This window comes from Phymastichus coffea, unplaced genomic scaffold (genome assembly GCF_024137745.1).
Source record: "Phymastichus coffea isolate CEN01 unplaced genomic scaffold, Cenicafe_Pcof_1.1 PCOF00054, whole genome shotgun sequence".
Lineage (NCBI taxonomy): Eukaryota > Metazoa > Arthropoda > Insecta > Hymenoptera > Eulophidae > Phymastichus > Phymastichus coffea.
In genome coordinates this window covers 375754-402258 of record NW_026706865.1, presented here as the reverse complement: position 1 = coordinate 402258, position 26505 = coordinate 375754, and the positions used below count along the sequence as shown (strand labels likewise).

At 35.6% G+C, this 26505-nt stretch overlaps 1 protein-coding gene across 4 annotated transcripts in view; it reads left to right on the top strand.

Annotated features, from left to right (window-relative positions):
• Nucleotides 1-26505, top strand: part of LOC131665747 (nuclear pore complex protein DDB_G0274915-like) — a 136904-nt gene continuing 110399 nt past the window's right edge. For all 4 annotated transcript variants that reach the window (XM_058937837.1, XM_058937840.1, XM_058937839.1 and 1 more), the window contains exon 1: nucleotides 1-719. The gene's annotated coding sequence lies outside the window, so the exon portion shown is untranslated. The remainder of the gene's footprint in view (nucleotides 720-26505) is intronic.

The window sequence follows — 26505 nt, the reverse complement described above, 5'->3', positions numbered from 1 at the left end:
TACGCATAGCGAGAACCGATTGTTATCGAGCTCATGCCGCGTGACACTTGTACTCGAGCCAACAAACTTTCAATGATAAAATAATAACTCCTACATTTCACATTTCAATCATTGCCAATTACAGTGGTAATCGTGAGTGTACTGACGAAAGACCATTTAAATTATCGAATGGAAAACGTGATTGTGCATAGTTGAAAAAAATACGCCAGCAATTTAATGAACGTAAAACTATAGCGAAAAGGAAAAAAAGAAACTCGTATTCGAAAGTATAACACGCGGCAAGACAAGCCTACAATTCGATAAAAAGGGATAGAAGTAATACAAATAAAAAAGGAGGAGAAAGAAAGAAAGAAAGACCAATCGGAATCCAAATGGAATTCAAAGAAGGATCGAGTACCGAAAATCTAAACTCCTCAAGCTACTACTACTACTACTACTACTACTACTACTGCTACTACTACTAGGCAATTCCTCGGGGCTTGGCAATCAGATCATCGGCAAGTGCAATGCCAACCAGCAGCCTGTCGCGGTAAAGTGCTCGTATAAATTGCTCACCTAGAGAAAAACAGAGAAAGGGCTTTCGATTCGGGACGTGACCAAGGCAACTGTTTGCTCGAATGAGAATAGCTTGAGTGAGAGACAGAGAGGGAGTTTGGTGAATACGCGCGAGTGACGAGGTCCCCTTTTTTGGTTCTTGGATACTTCTGTTTGCAATTGGGGTGAGAGTAATTCTGTGTAACATTAACACCAAATGTCAATTATAATCATTATATAAATCCTTACATAAACGACTTTATATTGCAACTTTACAGCGAATTCAAGATATTTCGATTTTTTCGTTTTTCCTATAATCATTTATAATTATAAAGGCCAATTTTTTTAATCGAATACGTAATCAAGTTCTAAGATTTGCTAAATATTTATTTAAGAATAAATCTTGCTGGCTTAAAATTCTATAGTATATATATAAGTAAGACTTATAGTCTACCACTCTCATGTATCTTCAATGCTTCGGAAATATTTATATTTTTTTATTTACGTATTTTGGCAATCCTTTTTCATTTCTTCCTTACTCGAATCATACAGTACAAGTCTAGAATAAATAGTAATGTAAACTTTTTAAAAAAATAAAATAAAACGGTGTATTTGGATTGTTATTTACAGAGGAGTCCATATAATTAATAATTATTTACATTTTTTTAACTGTACCTTTCGTAAAGCCTAGAGTGCTATAAACTATCCATAATTTTTGCATTTCATTAATATTAATTGATTCATGCACTATTAATTTCGGTTCAATAGACGTTGTGTTGAGTTCATCAATTTCCAATCGAAATGGAATTACACAGTATCATGCAAATTGCATAGTTCATAATCTCATAATCAAATTAGTTTTGTATAATGTTGATAATAGAATTGCATAGCTTAGCTTCACGACAACAGTATAATGTATAATAATGAAAATACTGGGTTATAATAATAATATGCGCTCACAACGTGCATCAAATATAATATGCATGCTGAGCCATAATCTCGCAGCACTTAGCATTTTGGGTAAGTTCGTGAAATATTTGTTTGACCTTGTTTCAGATCTCTCGGCAATAGCGTATCGACGATCGAATAATAAAACGCGCGAATAAAAGGCCACGCCGGGGAACACCCGGGAATGAATTAAACAATTAACGATGCTCGCACGGACCATTCATCTTTCAAATCTTTTACCAATCAATCTTTCAGCCACAATGGATTATTTACTCAAAAAAAGCTTGGTAGGCCTCATCCGCCGATCATTCGCCGAAAGCTTCCGTTGAATTTTTTATAAAGCATCGACACAGCGTTTATTTCACGAAACAATGGGACGAACGACGAATTTATAGCAGTCACATTTGCTTAATGCCCGCTTCGCCTCGTCATTGTTCTGGTATACAGCGGTATGCGTGTGTATGTTTTGCCCGTAGCCGATATTTCGCTTCGCGCGCGTCTGGCGTATACCTATATATATGTTCACGAGATTTTCGTAACACGAGTGACGATGCCATTTATCTCACGAAAAACGCGATGCCGCGTTATATAATGCTTGTCGGCTTTTCTTTTTTCCTAAATCCAACTATTTGTGTTATCATTTCAAATGCAGTTTCAGGGTACTTTGCAGAACTTGGTCGCTCTACGCGAAAATTAGAACCCGAGAACTATAACAGCGAGAATTTGACACATTATTGGAAACAGACGGCGCGCCTATAGTGGTAGTAACATTTAAGACGTTGTAGAACGGCCAACGAGTCACATTATACGCTAATGATACTTTACTCGGACAAAACTTGTAAACGTCATTTTTAGGAAACACGATGCAGCGCACACGTGTTTGCGATCTACGCCTTGCAATAGCGGCTGTTGTAACTAATATTAAGTCCCCAAACGAGCTGTTCTCAAGGTTGGCCATCTAGTGATCAGCTGAAAAAAAAGATATCTTAAATCTGAACAATGAATTCTAAAGGATTAAAGTTGGCTTTTCGGGCAGTTCTCTCCGTTTATAGAAGAAAATATTTTTCCACGATGTTATGGAACCTCAAATATACTAAAAAACAGTAGTTTTCATTCTTTCAATTAGGATATCTAATTATAAACCTGATGTAATAGACAAATTTAAATTTCGGATTTTAATTCTACGCAAAAAATTACTTCGGAAATAAGCTTCAGTTGACCAAGAACAAAATCATGCAAATTCGCGTAATCATTTTAAATATGATAATTATTTTCACTTAGTCTCACCCCTTCTCTACATTTATAGTCAATTATAAAATAATTAATTGACACTTCATTTGATTTGAAATTAAGATATTGTTCCTCGATTTTTCTAGTTTTTGATTAATGCATCAGTACATCAATCATCTGATAGATCAATAGATGCTGGAAAAAAACAATTTTGCTAATGTTAAAAAATAATAGGCTAGGGTGGGTGAATATACCACACTAAAGTGAAGATTGTGAAAAAATACTAAATATTAATTTAATTTAATAAAAACGTTGTCACACAATCACGGCCTAACAATGTATAAAATATATAAAAATAGTACGAATTTGATTAATTTTATGAATAATAACAAACATTTTTTCTCGTACCTTGAAAGTGGCATATCATCCATACCGGTAGATAAAATGCCATAGGTTTTGAAAAGTGTACTTCTCCTCGACATGCTCTATCACTTTTTCTTTTATATTTGCTAGACATTTGTACAAATTCAAATTAGAAGAATAAACTGTATGCATTTGCCAGAACCTGAAAACGTATTGAACACTTGCCGCTTTCAAGAAAGTAGCCAATTGCTTAGTATGTTCCAGTCAAAGTTTACATTAGCAGCTGTAGCAATAATATTCTTCAAAGCTACTTATTAATACTCAATATGGATTATTGAGTATTATTACAATGGATTTGTAATTATAGCATTATATTTTAATAATATATATAATTTTGAGCTTATAACATTTATTCATTTTTATATTTTCCGAAGCTATTAGTAATTAAACATTTTTTAATTTATTAAAAACCTAATGAAAAATGAGATTGTGAAGAAAAATGATCGAAAAAATGATGGCACTGCATCGGTTTCGGTGTCATTCGAATATGTATAACAAATTAACTTTACATATGCAGATATATCGCTTTCAATACCAATAACTTTGTAGATAGATACGTGGTGGCATATTACGCCACCCTACTCTACATTACAAAAAGAGTTCTCTAAATGTTATTGCATTTCTCAGAAAAACTTTCTGAAATCAACGAAACTTTCTTCGTTTTCTGGAAATGATAATTTTTTTTTTCAAATGAAAAAATATGTTTTACATTGAAGATCATTTTTTAATAATATAGCAGCGTATAAGAAATTTTTTATATAATGTTATTTATATAAAACGCATTTGAAAATTATCGGAATCCAAGTCTATAACGATAACTGCAATACAGTATTATTCGAACTGTATGGTAAGGTTAGAAGTATCTATTAAGCGAAAACTCTTCCATCAGATTAATCACATCTGTGCCCAATAAGCCGGGGTTGGCTATATGGATGATTAACGTTCCGGAGGTGCAGATCAAATGCGCGAACGTAACCGTAAGCCGTGTGCGAATTGAAAAGTCGAGAAGCCGCCCACACCACGCTGTAGCTACATACTAGGTCCACTAGTTTGCCCGCTTTGGCCCTTTGAAGACTCGAATGACCCAGACCCAGGGATATAGTTGCTATGGCATAGCCTCTTTAATTATCGCTGCCAGTTGCCCAAGCTTTGACGATAGAGAGGCCCGTCAGCGTTTTGCTTGCTCGCGTCGTTACAGTCTCATTTATTCTCGTTTGTCGTTCGAGAATCTCGAGATTGATGGGAATCTTTGATCATGAGGCTGAAAGAAATCTGTAAAAATTTTGGAGAATCTTTTCTGTGCAATTAAACTTCTGTTCTTCTGTTTTTTAAAATTTGAATATTTTGTACGTTTCAATTATCTAATTACCAGTGTTAGTAAGTTACAGTATTTATTATATCTTTGCAAACATAAATTACAATCAATGACGTTATTCAGAAATTAGCTTAAACATTGATGACATGCTAAAATACAATACAAAAGAATTTGAAATTTTTCATATTTACTTCGTCATATTTACTACATAAATAAAGCCAAATGACATTTTGACTAAAATTGAGATTCTATCCGGTAGATAAAAGAAATGTATCGATAGAAAAAGCATTTGGATATTTGGAGAAAATATTCTTTTTTTTATTAATTTTAGCGGCAATAAATCGTGGCGTCGAGCACACGAGAACTTTAAAATAAAGCAATAAATCTTGGCGTAGGTGAAAAAGCTCGATTCAACAGCTGACGATTCAGAAGATTCCGAAGACTGGTCGATCATCAAGATTTATAGAGAATTGTAGAGTATCGCGCGCGCTTGCCAATTGAATATATACGGATATTGGACTTGGACACATTCGTATCTCTGCGAACGACGGCTCGACCATTTTTTTCAGCTTCTTTTCTCGTGAAATTACCGAGCACGCCGCGATATTTTCATAAAACTTTAGCCGATAATCCGATAAAAATCTCATTAGTGGATCGCGTGTAATTTATAACTTCTTGTTGCGAGTCATCCGGGTAATTGTTCCATGACCGCATTTCAATGGTCGACTATATGCAAAAGAAATTTTGCAATCTGTCGGATAATGGACAACTCGTGAGCTACATTTATTTGAATGTTTGCCTAGAGGATCTGCATCATAAAAATGTTGTTATTATTAATACATTTTTATTGTAATTAAATTTTTTTAAACAAAAAAAATGTTATTAAATATAGCAGTGTAAGTAGTTGTTCAGTGTCGTTTATTTGCTCACATCATGAGGCTTTTTTAATTATTACCCGTGACTTTCATTTCATTAAAATAAAATTGTCAAGCAATTTTTGTATTTCCTTTAGTTTTTTCGCTTAGAGCATTAGTGAAGAGAGGTAAATTTTTAATGAACCTAGATACATATTAACGGCTACAGTATAACTCATACGATACGTTATATACTAAACTCTATATTACACAGTATTTCTATGTAGCCACTTTGTAATTATAAAGATATGCATGAGCATCTTACAAAAACGCTGAATAATGTGGCTTTGAATATTCCTTCGATACTACATAGTTAGTAGGTATTGCTGAAAGTTTAATCATATGCCTATCGAAAAGTAGAATACGAGTACACTATCAACACTCGGAAAAGTTGCCAATACGTGTTATTATTATTATTATTGAATAAAATCGTTCACAAAATCAGTAGAAAATAAGGAGGTTAATAATCAACTCAATTCCCGAATCATCAGAATGTCCAACATAGTAAACAAATATTTATCCAATGACATCCTGTACAGTACGATAGTAATTCCCTTTGATGAGAACCTAGGAAGTTGCCCAACAGCAAATGTCTACTTAATCAAATCCTCCGGTCAGTCCTACGGTGCTCTCGTCGAGGTACGATTCGGAGATTTGACTTAGCCTGGACTTTGCAATCTGGTTGACTGATGCAAACTATAATTAGTTTATCAAAAACACCGCGCGTATAATACGATCGAGTCAAAAATACACAAACCAAACAGCCAGAAAAGAGCGTGCGCTCGCACAGTTCCATTGAGATGCAAGACAAACTACTTGCGCTGCCTGGTCACATCAAAATAAATGTCCTCGGCAATACCATTTCCGCGACTGCAGACATTTATACAAATGCGCTTGGCTTCGTTCAAGTAATACTCCTTTTTACACTTTCATGTCAGCCGTGGATATTTAATTGATGAAATATATTAATAGGTGAAATAAATTAGACGATTTTCTATCGTGAAGCTTAATTTTCACGCGTACGCGCGAGAGAATGAGGGGTACGTCATTTTTGTCGCGCATAAATTGTCCTCCTCAGCTAGCGCAGCGTGGCGTGCTACAAATAAACATGTAGTATGCAGACAAACACGCGCGCAAGCTCGAGATAAAACCCTCTGTATAATTCAAGCTCTCTCTCTCTCTCTCTCTCTCTCTCTCTCTCTCTCTTTCTCTGAGGAAAACAGAATTATATCCTGACTCACTTTATTTACAGTGCTTCTCAACTGAAACGGTATAGCGAGCTTTGTCAGTTGTTCTACCATGCCTATATTGCATCACCAGAGCGAGCGTGTCTGATCTGCATCTTGCTTTCAAATCTTCCACTTTCATTGTCCTTTTTCTTTTGCATCAAACATTAGAAGAATCTTTGTGCAACGAGTTTGCTTTAGTCTTCATTGTGAAAAGGCAAGATTAAGAGTTTCACATGACAAGGCTAAACAAATTGAAAACTTGTTGCGAGTACAACGAGGAAATGAATGGCACTACTCTATCAAAGCACTCGAAACAAGTGCATACTACGAAAGTTGTGTATGCCTTTATATAACGCACCATCAATTAGCTGTGTTGATATTAATTGCTTTGTGAACAATTAGGAATCGATTGCTACGGCTAACATTTACTATCTAATGTCTGTTCAAACTTGACATCTCGTAAATTCGAAAAGCATGTTCATTCGCCCGCGACACCTTTTAGTACACACAGCTTCTCAATAACTCACTCTTGGTTTTCTTTCATTCTCCACGAGTCGAAGCAATTTTTGCCAATCGCGGCTTCTTGCGCACGCGTTACGAAATTAACCGAGGTCGATATATTTGCGAGCAGAAGCAGCATGAGGTGAAAATACTCGCTGCAGGGGCTATTTCTACACATACATTGCACCCTGCTACCGCTACCATCGTCGGATTTATCGCACGAGCGCTTCTTACCCTCTCCTATTCCCTTCGCCTCTCGAGCGCTTTTCATTTTATGTCGCATCATTTTTTACACTGCCTCTGCCGTATATTATTCGAGGGCTACTTTATGAGCTGTACTTTGCCTCTCTCTCTCTCTCTCTCTCTCTCTCTCTCTCTCTCACACTCACTCACTTACTCCTGTCTGTGCGTGTGTTTGTGATTGCGTCAGATGACGCTGCGGTTTGATAAAATTGATTTTTTTGGTAAACTTTACACTTTCACGTTTTTCTATCGTAATTCCTCTTGAATCGCTTGCTAAACAGCAGATCATTCGTCGAAATTCTCTGCAAGCATCATAGCCTTAATAGGATTGATGAATAAATGTAAAATTATTTAGGAAGTACGTTTTATCATTGGTGCTTTCGACTTGCCATGCATATGTAGTTATGAAAGACTCATTATTCATAAATAATACTCATATCAAAACTTGAGAAAGTTGAAACATAAAAAAGAAAATGAAATAGAGTATAATCAAATAGATAATCGAAAACTTGCCGAATGAGATGGCCGAGGAAAAGCTTGTTATAGAGATAATATAAAATACTTTTTGCAAGCAGATCTTATAAAAAAGAGAGTATACTTATGATTGGCAATTTTTTGAAAGGCTACGGAAGAATCTTACATTTCTCAAGAGATGGAAAAAACTCCTCAATGCTTGTTATATCTTGTAACGACTCGACGTATCTATCGTAATTAAGCTACTCGGACGAGCAACAAAGTATCCGTGATATTACGCAAAAGTTCTTTCAAACTTGCTTTCCACTTGATAAGCCGACGGCGCAGTATGACCATTCCGTCCGTAATGAATGTGCTTGAAGGCTTTTTGATCTGTAGCTCTCACAATGCCATTCAACAGCAACATCTAGCGTCAATGAAATGATAACGAGAGAGAGAGAGAGAGAGAGAGAGAGAGAGAGAGAGAGAGAGAATTGTGATTGTCAAAGAGGGCTGCTTATTATTTTAGCGACGTACGTCTGCATGAGTAACACCGAGAGAGAATAGGCAATCAAATGGGAATGGTTGATCACATGTGAACTGCGTACGCGCAGTTGGATAAAGACAAAGAGTGAGGGCTGTGAACGACCATTAAGAGTAATCGACCGGACCTGTCATTCAGATTTTTCATCCCGCTGGCACATACTCGGTGCACGCCGAGATAGGCAGAGCTAGCGCACGACAAGAGGGCAAATTGTTAAAAATTCAAAAGTTCTGCAATCTCTACTTACCCTGCGGCTCGATGCGATATTAATATCGAGCTGGAAATAGAGGGAGGGAGAGAGAGAGAGATACTCCTCATATTGACGCCCGCTACTTACTTCTCCAGTACCTCTATTATATTCTCCAACTTTATTCTTCGCTTGAGTTAAAGTGCGAATAAGTTACGAAGACACAATGCGTTGTTATCGTACTAGACATGTTTCTAACTAAAACAATAAAACGACGGATTAAAGTAATAATTCGAACTCTAATTAACAAACACTAAATGAAGCGATAGATTGAATTGAACGCAGATGAAGAAATAGATTTAAAGCTAACAAGACAACCGATTCGATGCTAACTAAGCGGTAGATCTAACGCTAACGCGTGGTCAGATACCAATGATTAACGGGCTAGCTGCAACTATACAAACTACCAGATATCGAGTGCAAGGAATACCAACCTTTGGCTCACTGCTCACCTTTTTTTGTTTTTGCCTTTGTCTTTCAACTGTACTGTCTTGAGATCTATATTTTCCAAGTCACCATGTGCATCACTGCCTCGATCGTGCGAGAGCTCATACCTCAGTGTGCGGGTAGTGCACAAGGAGGCTCATTACCGGCCGCAGACAAGATGTCTCCATCCAGCACACTCGCCGCTCTGATTATCTTCGGTCGCTAAGAATGATCGATACTCTTAGCAATATTGGACGAGTGCCTGTGGGCGAATGCATTCAGGAATCTATTTCGAATTTATTTTATTAATTGAGAGATTATTTTTTCAGTCGCCTGTGAGTTTGGTTTAATTACAAATGAAGCACTTTGCATTGCAAAAGTTCATCGACCGTCCTTCAATTTAGTCGATAACTAATACATAAGAGCTGGTCCCTCAACATTTATCGCATTCACGAGAAGGAGAGAAAAAGAAATTAGAGTCCAAGAAACTTGCCGAAAGTAGCAAGACCACTGAAATTCGGATAAATTACTGGAAGGTAAAGCGTAGAATTTGTTTTTGTCGTTGGTTCATTCAGTCGGTGACATCTCCTTCTCGCAGAAAACTACCTTGCAAAGTATACACGAAAATTTGATAGGAGCGTGCCTCGAAGGCATGTTTCAAAACTCTCTTGACATTCGGTCACGACGAACACGTGTATTGATCCGACAGTTCACGTATTCGCTACGCGTGCTAACTCTGTATGTGGCATTGTCCGTGCTCGACTTGTTTCCTTCCAGCTGACTATTACTCTCCATTTCATCTTCTTCTTTTTTTCGCAAGTTTTCCTAACGCCGTAAAAGTCCTAGCCGCATTTTTACGGCGTTTTGTCTCTTTTTTACGTTTCTTGTTTTTTATGTCGGAAAATCGCCAGTTTGTATTCAAGAACCAAAGCTTTCGTACTTACTTGCTCATCGTGCTTTTGAATTTCCACTGGCAATCGCAGAAAAGAATAATCTTTCGACTATGCTTCGGAATATCTATTATATATACGATAACAATGCACAAGTTTGGAATTTCAACGGTGAGCATGGACTGGCCCGGAGCTTCTAAACAGTTTAGTTATGCGATCTGGCGAAATTCCAAACCCAATGGCTGACTGCGTGCTGACAAAAATCAATGTTTATGCAATTAACCACTTGGCAATACATAATTCCGTATGTTTTATAACCACACGTACACACTGCTTTTGGCCCCGCTATATGTTCCACAGCAACTTGTTAGTGGTTTTTAAGATTTGCGCGCAACGCGTACGAAAACCATCATACTCACAAGGAAATAAATGCCAGGAATGTTGAGCAACATCATTATTCCAAGTAGAAATATTATTTTAGCCTTCCTTCCATTAACATACCTCAATTTCAGAAGTGAATTACACTGCTGCATCAGCGAATGCTTTTAAATACGTCAATAATCAAAATATTAAATCTAAAGCTTCGTCTGCATCAACGTACGAGTACATGTTAGATTACGAAGGGTCATAAAGAAATGCCGATGCTAAAATATTGTATAAGTGAAATTCCAATGATCTGATAGTTGCATATGAAAATTTCAATTTACCGAGGGGATGGGGTATTGAGGCTAACCGTTGAGGTACGCGTTGCTAATGCACAACAAAATCGCAGTCATTAAAAATCGCTTTTACTGCTGGCGAGTGCTTTTGGACATATTCGCGTTGTAATTTGGGTCAGAAATCGCGCGCTGACGGAAAAAGGTCTTCTACAACCCAACCCTACTCTCATCGTCCCGACTTTACGATGATCGCCCGTTTATTTTTATAGAGTTGCATATGCTTTCGTAGTGAGAGAGTTTTTCCAAAAAAGCATTTTCACTAACTGCTTTTACGGGAAATATTGTCGCACAAAAGAAGATGTTCGCAAAATTGTGAGTCTCCATTTGGGCTTTTAATGACCCTCTTGAATTATTGCTGATGGATTCATCCTCGAATTGAATATAAAATGTGCTTATTAAAAATAATGAAATTGTTCTGCTTTATGACGAACGTTTCATGAGATTTTTTCATGAGAGCTTTAAAATTATGAATGACAATGCAGAGGGTGAAGCATTATGGAAAGATAAGAATTGGATGCTTCATTTAATTTTGAAATTACTATTTGAAAAATATATAATTTGCAACACTTACCAAAGTTTTGTTATAGACAGGCAAGTTGACATAAACTGTTTTGAATGACAAATACCGTTCCAAAAAGAAAAAAGAAAAATTTCAACTCTGTACTTAATGGATATAAGTAATAAGCTCAATGTTAGTTGACGGAAAACTTGTTTCAAAATACCATAGTATTTCATAATTCAAACGGACGAGTTTCACAAGCACATCCATTCGAAGTTGCGAAGCATCATTGTACATTACAAATGTCGCCCAGTTCAACAGTGGACTATCTTCATTAGCAAAGTTACTATGTTATATCTATACTTTCGCTTACAAGATGCGCAATTTTTATTATTATTATATTAGAGACTATCATTTCTATTTTAATACAGATTATTATTAGTTTATTATACAATTGTTCATTTAGCTTAAAAAGACATATCCGAAAAAGATGCGACAAGATTGTAAGACGTCGAGCTTTCGCTTATAAATCTATAGATTTTTAGTTTGCTGTAATACTTAACACCAGATATATTGGCTATGACAGATTATCTACGCGCGATATGAAAATGTTACTGAAATAAAATTATAATTTACTTTTATTTACTTAATAATTAGCAAACTATAAAGTAGCCTTTGGTCCGGCCAAGTCTTACATCCATCTTCCACGTACTCAACACAGCTTTGAGGCCGTGCACAGCCGTGCTATGACAGGAAAATACTAGATCTTCCGAGGAAAGCATTGGGAGACATCAAATCCACAATTGTATATTCCGCGCCGTGTCGGGAGGCTGCCATCTATTGAAAGCTGTATTATAATTGTCAATTTGACCTTCGAGTTTTCTAGCCGGATGATTCGAGCATTTTCGAAAGCTAAAGGAAAATACTCATAAATTCAATACATAGAAGTAGAAATTGCTGAGGGCGAGCTAAGAGAAAACAAGCGTCGAAAAGAGCAGTCATTCTGCCTTTTGACGCGCTAGCGACAGGTTAGTCCACATTGTACTCATTCATTTTGTCGAAATACAGTATCAACTAGATCTTTTCGTTATCCCCTTATATTAAAAATATTGTAATTCCGTTCGTGTAACTAGTTGTAATTTAGTTTGGGGTAATGAATAAATTGCCACTTCCATATAGGGAGTGGCAATTCGCATTAAATATAATCAGCAAGAAAGAGGAAAAAATGGATTAGAGAATGCGCCGATAGTCGTCAAAGACGTAGCTCATTCCATGGAATTTCCCTCTTTCTCTCTCTCTCTCTCTCTCTCTCTCTCTCTCTCTCTTTCTTTCTATTTTTGTGCTCGTTAAGGATTACGAGGCCTGATGCCCGCGGCATCAATATAAATGATCTTGCGTGTCTTTCTCTCTTTTTCCGCATAAAAGTAAATAGAATGGTTTAGGTTATTCGCACGAATTTTCCCATTGTGGATTACATACTGCTTTTACTTTTCCTCATCTTCCTCGGCAACCCTTCGAACCACCGATCGAGAATTCTTCATTTGTTCTTTTTCTATATTATGCCTGCCAGTATTTTTCTGCAAATGCTTTCAATGGGTGTAACATGTGGCGACGCAGTTGATTGGCAATTGGCGATGCTAGTGCAAAGATCGAATGTAATAACTTGAACTCGAAATGGAATTGTCTAAAAAGTCGTTTTTTGTACTTACACATATCTGAATGACTTGAAGTATTCGAGTGAAATATTTAATTTAGAAAGAAATCGAATGAAAGTATACGAGGCTTTCTGCGTCCACCTCGTTATACGTGCCACTCACAAACTTTTCTAATATTCGGTGTAGTAATATCTTGGAAAATTCTATTGCAAAAGTTGATCAATAATTTCTCCACGTAGAATGGCGGAGAAAATGTGAATATACAGTGTGATTTGATAATAATTCAGCTGGATAACGCTTTTCTCAGGGAGAGGATCTGTTCTCTTGTCGAATCCCTTTGTGTTTTGGTCCCTCGACGTAGGTATACACGTGTGCTCGCGCGATAGAGTGAAATGTCGGCTCGGTCGACAGTCAGATACGAGGTAATTGATGCGCCAGGATGAGCTCTGCCTCGGATTTACATATTAAAGGCTCATGATAAAAAGAAGCGAAACTTTATTTACGTCTGTATTGTGCGCCTCGAGTCTTCTATTTGGTCTGCCAACTTTTGTTTTTTTCTGTCTTGTCGGTTTTGCTCTCGTTATGCCATTTATAAATGACCGCGGACCGCGACCTAGAGTGATCTCCCTCTTTAATGAGATTTCTTTTCTCGTATGAGCTGTACTTTTCAAACAGTTGCAGACTAGTGAATTTGAAATCAAGCATGTACTAAACATTGCATTGCTTATTTCAATCTAATCGCAATCTGGGCAAAATATCATTGTTATTTTGAAAAGCCAAATTTCTTGTTAACCAGTTTTTTTTTCGAATCTGGATATGGCATGACAAATTATTGATTGAATCGAAGCAGTACGTGTAAGAGCTGTAACGATCAACCGTCATATAGTCTTAGTCCAAGACTCATACCTCACACCTCTATACCGATATTAATTTGTGTGTGCGCGCGTTAAAAACAAGCTACAAACTTGCCTAGAACTATGAACGATGTAGCTGTCGAATACGACCACAGCAACTATAAGTCGAATTAAACAATTGTGCCGTCCGTTAAGGGCCATATCGCTATCGTTATCGACGACGTTCTCGTTATAAGTTCAGACTCAAGACGCTCACGGAGCTTTCGCAAATCTATATGGACGAGCATTTCTAGTTTCTGTTAGTACCCTACTACATCCCGACTTATTGACACTGCTACGTCTTGTTGCGCCAAACTGTTCGACAATTATGGCGGTGGTTTGCTCGTTTACGACGTGCTTTGCATTTAATTTGCATGCTAGGCTCTTGTGCGGTCTACTTACTTTATTGCCCTATTCATAGTGTTATCTTTATACAATTTTCACCACGACAATTAACTCATTACACTTCTTTATCGCACTGACTTTTACTTTAATACACCGTTTTAAAGTGTATTTTATTTAAAGTCCAATTATAATTGATGAATATTTTAGAAAAACTGTTAAATTAAGCGAAAAAATTACAATATGAAAATAAATAAATAAATCCAATTTAGAAAGCCAATCCAATGTTAACAAAACAATTAAATATTGTTACAATAATTGAAATACAACTTGTCAACAAATTTTTCTTTTTCCCTTTTTTCCATTTTGACCCGACTAAGTAGAACTGCTAATACATTATGTCAATCAAATAAACATACCAATATACAAGTCAAACGTTTCTATCCCCTCTCTAGTAAGTAAATCAAACAACAACTAAACAAAGATAGAAATAGACTGTTATTCACTTATAACAGAATGAAGCATATATCAAAATTGTATTTATTCAAAATATTAGTAACTAAAGTACAAAAGATATTAGTAAATAGAAAGCTAACATCTAACGAGACTAAAATGTAATCAGACGGTATAAAAAATATCATAAAGTTTTGCATTTATTTTAAAACTATGGTTAATGTGTGAATTTGGTTTTAAATTGCATTTTTCCAATTCTTTATCAAGAACAGCAGATAACAATGGAAATTATCGGTCTAAGTAGGTAATCAATTTTTTGTATTTTAGGAAAGCTATAAGTTTTTGAAAGGACGGTATTTGTTTAAGTAAAGAAATTTTTCTGTACTTGAAATCTAAATATCCTTTATCATTGAAATTTGAATGAATTATACTTTAGATTGTAGAGATATTAAAGGATTTTTACTTAAGACTTTGTAAATATTATTGTCGTTAAATAAATCTTTTATTTTTGATCGGTAATCTTCAATATTTAAGAACACCATTATGTTCCCCTTAGTAAAAAATATATTACTGTTATCTTTTAAAAATTGCTTAGTATATCGTATTTTCCTTGTAAATTATTTCTCTAATTTTGAAGTGTGTGATTTGTTATTATTAGAAATTCATATATTTTATATAATTATGTAAAATATTAAAGATAATAAAATTATTAAAAATTGGTTTCAGAAACTGACTTGATCAGGTACAATTTAATATTATCAATCCAATCATATAACTCAACAAAAATGCAATATTATTTATAACTTGATTGAAAGAGTTTTGTTACTTTTTTACCGCTCTTTTCATAATAACAATATTAGAACAGTGAAAAATATTTTGATTGTTAATGATTATGCTCCAAATTTTGTTAATTTATGTGTATCGAGTCGCATCCGTAAAGAAAGATTTGAGCACAATTATATTAGTAATAATACCAAAAGAAAATAGGAACAAAAACGCAACAGTTTAAATTCTAGTCTTAAGAAATATAATATACCTTGTGCGCCTTTAATTAATCATAAGCTTGATAATACCATTAAGCTTGGTAAAGATGTTTTTGAAAAATTGAATGACACATGTATTGTACATAAATTTAATTGAAATAATTGTTAGGGTGAGAAGGACTGGGAGTGGAAATTTTAAAACATTTGATATAAGAACGCCGGATTTATTCAACTCACAAGAAAATAGCTTAAATATAACAAAAAACCGGAACGCTCGGAACCAAAGTAAGTTTGCAATTAAAAATAACGAAACAAATTACATTTATAAAAGTTCGAAATTTCAATCGCAAACTGAGTTAGTTAAAAATAAGAAAGGATTAAATAATTCGGCACAAGAATCGTATCTCCAAATATTACAAAGGTATAGTTGACGGAAGTATAGTTAATAGAGTATGATTAACGCACGCGCGCTCAACGACAAGCGACTTACCTTTTTTAAGAGCCGGATCTAGAAAGAATGAAATGCGTCACCGTGCCAGCTGAGTCCGATGCAAAAAATTTTTTCTTATCTCAATTCCCTTTCCTCGCACGAAGGTCGAAGGCGTGAACTTCTTGACCTCCTGCCAATGGGGTTTCATTATTCACGTATCAACTGCTCCTTACTTTGGTTGATTGGCTCGCGCGCTAAAGATCGTGCCGTATTTTGGTGGCTCGTGTTGCGTTGTTTGATATTGCCGACTTTCGGCTCAATCAACGGGGTGACGGACGCTCAATGTCCGTCGTCGGGAATAAGCTTTGAAAGGTAACCTTTCACCAGTCTGATTGCCACAATGCACTTGCCATCTTTTTTAGCGATGTATCCATTTTGGCGAGTTTGGAGACAGTGATCGTAGCAATGTTAAATAGTAAAATTTGATTCTAAATCGTAACTCAGCTTCATGCGGCGCACGCTTCTCTCACACGCTTATTTTAAAGTAAACAATATTCGTAGTGTTGCTTAAGTTTCGAGTTTCGAATTTAACGCTGTAATTGAATTTAACAGCAAAGGGACCAACCGACAAATATCGGCAGATAAGCGATTCTTTCAGAAATGAGAGTGTCGATGCCGCGACGCATGGTCACTCGATCTTGATTTCGAGTTCGATATCGCACGCGCGCATCGATTAGCAAAACAGTCCGCGGCGTAATGAAATGATCTAAGCGCAATGTCTTTGTCCAAAAATTCTTTGAGAGCATATTTCAAAATACATCCGTAACAATAATTGTACTTTGATATTCGTGGATCAAACGAACAGAAATGTGAAAAAACGCATTGATGAAGACAAGTCTTTGCCTGTTTCACTAGATTTAAAAAATAATCCATCACATTTTTTTGATTAGGATAATGCAATAATTTTTCATCGGGAAACTAATTAATACAAAAGGTTAATATTTGAAATGATTTTTATTAATATGCATCAACAAACACTTAACAAATAAGAAGATGTACACATCTGTTAAGTTATCAATATAAAAGTTTGAATAACATTTTGTTTAAGGATTAGTTATCAGTTAGATGTGAATAAAAGTTTATTTCTACCTTTGTTCAGTTTTTGTTTGATTTAGTTACGAGATAGGGGATAAAAACGTTTGACTCGTCTATTAATATTTTTATTTGAATGACACAATGTAATAGCAATTCTAGGTAGTACAATTATACCAGTATATAATATTTATGACTCTATTGATGTTAACACTTATTGTCTGTGATTTTCAATTAGGTATTGATAAATGAATTATTGTTGTACTGTTTGGTATACGTTTTTTGTATAATTTGTATGTTTAAATTCTTATAACCATATATAATTATTTGTTTAATAAATATCTGAAGAGGTTGGTAATTGTCCAATGAAATGTACGTCATTGAGAAATAATGGTATATTGAATTGGTTTTTGACCGGTAGATCGGCTTTCAAAATTGGATTTATTTACTTATTTATAAAGAACGATAGTGCAATGAATATTATTTTACAGCATAAAAATATTTTATACTTCACCTATGTCGCGAATGCGTACGGAGCATTTGTATCGACTTACGAAACAAAACCTCTGCCTCGCGCCTCTAGTCTAACGACTGACCGTGGTGATGTGATGTCGCAACGATTAATTGTCGGAGCTTTCGTCTGGGATCCATTATAGTGAAAAAAAGTTCTTGTTCAACTACTCAAGATGCGAACAAGTTACACTGGGCGGAACGAAGAATTGTTTGACAACGAATCCGCCAGCTCTCTCGTAACAACATCGGCGAACATCTAATTGCCTGACAACGCGTTCACCACCTTCTCCGGATCATCGTCGGCTGGATTTTGCTGAAATCCTTATGGTCCATGATTTGTCGTCGGTTACTGGCGGAGGCAGACAAGTACCTCGCACTCGGGTTCCAGCTGACTATCGGCTCGCATATGTTACTCACCGAATCTACGCCGAGTTTCAAAAAGTATTTGCCATTATAATGTCGTCAACAAGATCAGGACAATCTTCATAACCGTATCTTGCCTCATTACGTTCTACGGGTGTAATTCGCATGGTCTATCTTCAGTACATGCTCTGTCAAAAAATAAATGTCTTTTTAAAGATGTTGCTTATTCGTCGCAATTTGGAATCTATCACTGTTAAATCATTCTTACAGCTGAAACTGATGAAAGCAGTCTTACAGATTTTCTTGCTTTTTAATATGCTTTAAGATAATCGGATTTGTAATATCACTTGTTTCTTTCGATCCTAACAAACAACAAATAATAAGTAATAAGGACTTACATGTATGTTTCCGGTAATTATTGAGAATTCTAATCCTATTGATCATCAGTATGTACCGGAGTTTTTATTTCATTTTAATATCAATAAAACAGTACGAGAGAGAAAATGCCGTCATGATTTTATTTAATAATCTGTGCTCGTGTGTGTGTGTGTGTGTGTGTGTGTGTGTGCGTGCGTGCGGGCGCGATAAACCGATTTCCGATAAAGTTCGTAATACTTTTTTTTGTCTGCTATCCGCTATGGGCCAAAAGACTATAGGGGTAAAATTTTCGATCCCGTTGATTGCAAACGCGCTCGCCGAGCACATTCATTATCCAGTCGAGAGACCACACCCCAATTTCCCAGTTCGAAAAAAAAAGACCGAAAGAAATCAGCGCGTAACGACATAAATAACAGGCGCTAGTACTTTATCTCGATATCCAAACACTAAAGAGAGAAAAAGAAAGAGAGAGACTTGCAAGCGAAGACGAATTATAACCAGTGAAACCTCATATTTCTGCCCAGTCAGCGCGATTAAGCTGCAACGAACAATGTAGTCTTTCGCGCGCGTGTTTTCTGCGAACTTTTACAGCTTTTGTTGCGTGCTGTAAATCATCTTTACAGGCTGCTTGGTCAAAATCTCTCTTCTAGTTTTTACTTTTTTACTTGTTTTGTTTATGCCTGATTCTGTGTGTTGGAGATCGAACGACAATCGCGAATGTTACGTCTTGCAAGATTGTATCGTTTTTTCTTTGCAGAGGGTTTTAAAGATCAAAATAATATCTAGTTTCTTTGTTCTTAAGACGAAAAGTAAATTTATAGGCGTTGAAACTTTATTTTTATTTATTTACTATTACCTGGTAAGCGCTATTTTATATTTTTTGCATTTTCTTTATTTTACAATTCGTTACTTCGGATCTTTTCAGTTTTTTTATATTGCATGTGCCTTTTATTTCTATCAATTCAACTTGTCAGCGTCTACTTTTTCATTCCCTCATTTTTTGTAGCGATTTTCATATTCAGAGAAGTTGAAAAAATCGCTAAGAACTATTTAATATTTGGAATAAAAATGTATTTTTTAAAGTGGTCCAAATAAGAAAGAGCTTCTTTGTGACTTGTTTATCAACAGAAGACGAAAGAAGATGCAACCAAGTATAATCTCACACTCATTGGCAGAAGCTTTTAGAATCGATGTTAAGCCTCGCTTTCAGCCACACAATCCATTAGCCCAATGTATGTTTTGTTTAGTTATCTCGCTACAGGAGCTCTTTATCTGCCACATTGCCTATTCCTGTGATAGGTACGTCCAGAATCCATCGAGTTTAGGCAGCCAAGTTATCCGACCGATAGCTCCACCACGGACTTTTGGATGTTGGCCAAGGCAAAGCTAGATCATAACAGCTCAATACTTAACCGATGCTTTTGTGCATGGAAAAGTGAAAAAATTCCCTAGCGGAGAATAAAAACAGTTTAATCGAGCTGATGTAGCAACAGCCTTTCCTACTTTTCGTTTGTTTTTCGACTACTCCTTTATTTTTCTTTTAACGTGAAAGATTTCCGAGTTATTACTCTTTTGGTATTGTCAAAAGTTTGTGATAGAGATTAATTTGTTTTAAAATCGATGTTTGAATCTCTTAATGGGATCTGATATCTTGAAACTTTGTGTATACTGCATCCAACGGTACAGAACTCTAGTTATATTTAGAAACAGTAATAAATCCCTATTTCTTTCTATAAATTACTCTTATAGGGGAAAGTAGGAGAATATAAACTACCTGGACATCTAATAAGCTGGCAAAATAACAGATGGTCCTAGGAGTTACTTCCAGAATCTATAGACAGTCACTCTCCTCTCCTAGGATACATTTCTCTATATCCACTTTAAAATGACATTGCGGAAACTATAAAATATTCTTCAATATAAAAAGTGTTCCGAATGTCGATATAAACCGATGCGAGTTTTCGTTTTCCGAACAACGTTTGGACACGTTCGAGTGTAGGATTTACGAGAGTCTCAATGCGTGTTGACGCGCCGTCATGACAAATTGAGGGAAACTCGTATAGCTGCGAGTCACCGTTGCTATTAGGTGAAAACCCATCGGAGAAATCCAACTCGCGGTTTTAACGTGCCTAATCGAGCACTGCTATTTCTTTGTGCCCGCCTGTCTCGGTGTTTTGCGTCGGGATACTTCCTAGGTTGACGTTGCGATAAGCGATTCTACTATTTTAATAGCTTTACGTGAATAATGCATTATTTTTATTTTTAGAGCTCTGATCTTCTTTCTCTCGAGGTTCAAGGCTCAAACAAACGTGCACTAATGTAGAGACGTTGTCGTGGCTGTGAAGTCGTCAGCTCCTGGGGTAAGCTCCAACGGTAAGCTCCTAGGGGCTGTTAAACCTCACGAGAAGTTCTGTTTCTGAGAATTGAAGAAGCAGCTACAAGGCTGACCTTCAGTCCCGTAGGTTACCGAGCAGCAAGAGAGAGAGAGAGAGAGAGAGAGAGAAAAGGGTCAGGAAGCATCTGAAGTCATCTGGAGTCGTGGCTGATGCGCACGCATCGAGGTTCAAATTGAGTTGCACTCGTGCAAGACGGGCATGAGTTGATCTATCAGCCTAGTTGGACACGGCATTATGTGTCGGAGGATAAACAAGGAGCTTTCGAGTATTGTAGCCGTTATCTATCGCTTTCGTTTGTGTTCAGCTTGTATTTCAGCTTATGTGTTGTATGCTCTGATTTTGCAAGGCTTTTTTCTATTTTTATACCTCTGAATTATAAGCAATAACAAAAAATCCAGTCCCCAAAATAAAGCAAAGTAGTGACAACTTACAAACATGTTTATCCTCCAGAATATTACATATAAGTTCCGCATTATCAGCGCAAAAATAAAAAAAAAAAAAAACAGATAGCAAGAATCAATAGATCACTCGGTCCGCATCACGTCCAAAGAGGAGAGGATTTATGGATAAGAATCGCTATGGCGGTTAGTATATGAGAAGAGAAAACGCTTTCGATATGCTTCTCTCTCCTTCTAAACGTGCAAACGCGTACACTTTCTTGACTGAGGCCCTTCTCTTGCTTTTAAAAAAGGAAAACTCGAGAAATTTATGTTTCTTCGAGCGATGTTTAAACTTCATTTCCCGATTAGCTAAAGCCCGAGAATAATCGCTGTTTTGTGTTCTATTTTTGGATTTTCACAGAGCGAGTGATTTGACAATTTCGTTAATAATTATCGCTGTTCTTACGTTTTTAACTCACTGATTTTTCGCATTTACGTAGATAGTATTCTATGTAATATTCATGACTTTTACGTGAAAATGGACCGTCTATTTTGAGTTTACCATTGAGCAACACTCAAGTAAAAAATGTTTAACATTTAAATTAATCTAAATATTAATAATACAAGAAAATAACTTACTAGTATTATTGATAATGTACACTTGTTAACATTCCAATACATATATAGTGCAGTGATAACAGTTTTTTTTGTCTGAAGCTTATTCAATATTTTTAAATTGTTTATATATTTGAAATACTTGGCTATAAAAAGCTGACACATATCTTTTGTAAATAAGATTTTTAAATATTAAAAAGCGTACTTTAAGTTCGATTAGAATCATTATTTGTTAAAAACAATTATACTAACAGGTATTCAAATGACAAGAGAATGAGCAGTTTGAATTCGTTACACTTTTGCAATCAAACCAACGACTTGACTTTTTTCCACACCTCAATTAAAACTTTGCAAGCAACTAACGTCAACCATAAAAGCTGTCAAAAACTTTTACTCTCTCGTGTTTTCTCTTGAGTTAAGTAAAAAGAAGAACGCATGCGCGTATCTAATTCACGAAGGCGCTAACAATGAAAGTTCGTAGTACTTGCCACTCGACCATAACGATCGAGGAGTAGACGAAGCAAGCACGACTATACAACTGTATGAGAGAGAGAGAGAGAGAGAGGGAGAGAGAGAGAGAGAGAGAGAGAGAGAGAGAGAGAGAGAGAGAGAGAGAGAGAGAGAGAGAGAGAGAGAGGATAAGAAGTCGAAGAGCCGACAAGATGACGGCAAACAATGGAAAGCTTGCTAGAGGATTTAATAGTCGAGGCGCTCGCTGCATAATACACGCTATAGTTTCCGCAATACAAGCAGTTGTGTACCGTTGTACAAGAACATAAAAAATTCTCGAGATCTCCGTTTTTAAATCAGATACGGAAAAAAGCTTTCGGTCGAAACTCAATCAATATCCGAGTGTTTACAAGATATTTAATGAATGCAGATAGCTTACTGCTTCGGGTAAAACATTCTTATTTTAACGAATTACGATGCCCATGTAATGTTTGGAATAATTTAAAATTCAGTGTGGATCACATCAAATGTAACTGCATAATTCAAACTTTCAGCTGACATAGAAAAGTATGAAAAAACTGTTAGAAGTTCAAATAGAAAAATACGATTAAAAATCTTTTATACGATACAGAGGAGCTGATGTGAAAAGTGTGCAAACACGGATAATCAAAACTGTATATGCACGCTTCAAAGAATTCATTTTCATTAATATTTTTTTTTCTTTTAATCGTAGTAAATCGTACGGTATATAAAAGCCCGCTTTATAGTTTCAACGTAGTTAGCAGAATAACGTAACTGGGTTTCTTAAGTCGAGTAGCTAGGGTACGTTGTTAAAGAGTCGGTTAACACAAGAGACGCTCCTTCAAACTTTTTGACTGTCTTTTCTCATTCTGAAAGTTAAGTTTTTTATTATTATATCTTTGGAGTATTATACATGGTATGGTAAAAATCAAGAAGCTTTTAGCCAAGATTGAATATCGATATATGTTTTCTAGCAGCAGTAATACGAAAACAGTGTTTCTATTTTTTGAAATATGAAAGCAAAAGAAACATTTTGACATATTATATCGGTGGAAATTTCCCTATCTATTGTAAATTCGAAATTTATCGTAACTATCAATTTCACGACAATAGCGCTCTCAAAAAGTAGGGGCAAACTCAAAATAACCTTTTATCCAAGTAGAAAACTAAGGATATAGTCAGGCGTAGCTTAAAGGCAGTCATCACAGTTTAAGATTAGAAATTGGCCTTGAATCGTGAGAATACCTTCGGGATCGATCGTTCACGTAGGTATAAGCAATACTGAGACTTTCCGATCTGCTACTAGAACGTGTGCGTGTATGTGTGTGTGTGTGTGTGAGAGAGAGAGAGAGAGAGAGAGAGAGAGAGAGAGAGAGAGAGAGAATAAAACGATCGGCTCTACAGTTACTGTTATAGTTACTGCCGCGCCCTGAGTCTCGGTGAGAGCCAATAGCTTCGCAGCAGTCTCGACGTGCGAAGCTGCCTCGAAAGTAAAGGAGCAAGAGTGTAAAGTACTATAAAAAAATATGCCAAAGTATAAAGTTTGCTCCTCGCAAGAGAACGGTACCATCAAATTAGTGGCTTTTCTAATAGACTACAGTGTGAATTGCGCGAGAGGTTGAATTTTTCAAGAAATTGTGAGACACTTGTGTGGTCAACGTAAGCATCTCGTGTGAAAAATTTCACTTGAAATTGACAACGTTTTTCTTTAAGAAATATCTTCAACGAATAAATCACTTTTCAACCATTATTCTTAAGCTCTTCTACATAATAGTCTGAACAGACTTTTGGAGATTTCAAACTTCAAACAGTAGATGATCGAGCTGCTTGACAAGATTGACAACAAGTAAAAATCTTGAAACTTATTTTCAATTTTGAACAACTTGAAAGCTCAGGTATTAGATGTATTAATTTGAGAAGCTGTTGACGGGCTGCTTCATCAGAACTGAAGATTACAAAGTTGAATAATAATACACTTCGATGTACGGATGCGATTTAATAATTTACGTATCAATGGCTACAAAGAGGAAATGGAACAGAGTTTAAAATTAATCAGACATAGTGACGACGAACGTTGTACATCATGAATTTATTAGATTTCGAAATACGGCAAGAGACGAGAGAAGAGACAAAGAGGGGATATGCGCTCACGCGAGAGCCGGATAGAAATCTCTTTACCGAGTAATCCCTGCGCGTGAGCCATGCTTGGCTCTTGACGACTGTATTTCATTTCAAATCCCTTGGCAGATAAAATTCGTATTTATAGTCGATATGTATCGGTGCTACATTGTATTTACGGGGTTAAAGCATATCCTACTCGTTGTCCCTGTAAATCGATAACACACGCGGCTCGCACTCGTCTGCGCTTGTGTATATGTCAGCAAAGCTTTTTCAGCGACCACTTCAGTAGGGAAAAAAATACTTTTGTTTTTTCCAATCATTTTCACTGTTCTATTTTACGAGAAATTCATATTGACGGATGAGTAACTTTAGCTTTCGAAACAAATCGTTGCAAAAAGAGTCAAACAATGAGAAATTCAGATGAAATTGGAATTATTTCTTAAATGCAATTCATATTTCATTCACTACAATATTTTCAACATTATTAAAATTTTCATGCGAGAGTAATGAGTAGAGAAGCAAATTTATTTATTACAAAGGAATTTCTTGCAATGAAACATTCAAGTAAAGATTAAACGTCATTTTCTGACTAAATTAAATGATCTAAAAGGCTTTTCGTTCGTTCTGAAAGTGCTTTCAAATCTTGGCGACTATAGTAAAAGACAAAAAAATGAGGAAGCCAGGTGTATCAAAAAAGTTTAACGCGTAGAAAAGTTTGTCCGAGTAAAATAAAAGAAATGATGACATTCAGAGCTGCTCGTCAATGAAAGTACACTTGAAATAACGTGCACTCAAAAAATCTTTCCAGCCAAAAGCGCATTAACTTCTTGTTGCGCCTTGGATATTCCATTGAAATGCCGTGTTCTTTCCTTTGTCAAATGAATTGAAACCCCATGAAGAAGCCGCGAGGAAATGTAGAAAAAAAGAAGTGAGACGAAGCATGAAACTCGATTAACAAATCGGGAGAAAAGTTTCCAGTGCACTCAAACTACTTAACTCGCGCAGAATTGAGAGAAAGAGAGCAATTATTGAGACGATTAAAACAACCTCCCAGAAAAATCGAATAGAATAAGAGCAAAGAGTAAAATAGACTTGCTATTGTAAAAAAAGGAACGATTTGGTGCAAATAGCTTGATCAGAAATAGAATACTTCCTGGTAAAAAATCTCAATCGAAGTCTTTTACTTCATTGTGATAATTGCGTCTTAATAAACCATTGGTACGTATTATGGCATTTCTTTCGATCATAATTTATGTATTTGAAACACTGATGAATGATGCTTAAAAGCTTTTGAAAAGCTTATGATAATTAGATAGATTAATTTATTAGATTAGTGTATTCTTCAATTTCTACTTCTACATACTACGTATTTAAATGATTATTCACCTTAAGGGACCCAGTCGGTGGTAAATAGTGAATATCGAAAGTTTTCTTTGTTGGCATATAAAAATCGTCTTAATAAATGTGTCGTCACAAAAACATTTTTATCTTGTAGGATTTGGTAAGAACTTTCATTTTTTTCATTCATCAGTACCAAAATCTTTTTTAGAGATCGTAGAAAGTTTCCTTGATAGTAACATCTTAATTGTGGAAAAAATTGACTTTTCCATGACTTTTGAACGTTAGAATCAACAGAAATTATTATAAAAAATTTCGTTGTCATTGCTACGGAAAGATCTCTGCTACGGAATGAGTGGAGTCGATTTTCAAAATAATTATTTTTTCATGTTTGTTAACCAGTTTTTCCAAAATTATGAATTGTTTTTCTTAATAAAAATTGAAAAACCAATCAAAAAAAATACGAAAAACAATTTTTTTGAAAATCGGTTACATTCATTTCATAGTATAGAACCTACTAAAGACAACGAGATCTCCCAAAATGATTTCGGTTCATTCTAATGTTTAGAAATACGTGGTAAAGTTAATTTTTTTCAAAAAATAAGATGTTAGGATTGAAGGAACTTTCTAAGACTGCGAATTGAGGTTGTAGAACTCACAAGCAACAAAATGAAAGCTCATATTGCGTCCTTTAAGATGGTAAAAGTTAAGTTTAAGTTTCGTGATGATATTTTTATTATAACAACTTTTATACGCTAACGAAGAAAACATTTAATTTTTACTATTAAACATCGACTGATCCCTTTAAATGATAAACTAATTATTTTACAATAGATAATTTAGTCTGTATGGTATCTCATAATCTTAATTATTACTGCATCACTATCTTCACAGACAATAATTTATTGATTAAAGTACCAATTGGAGGAAACATTCGTGAATCAGCAATATCCTATGAAGTAGGAAT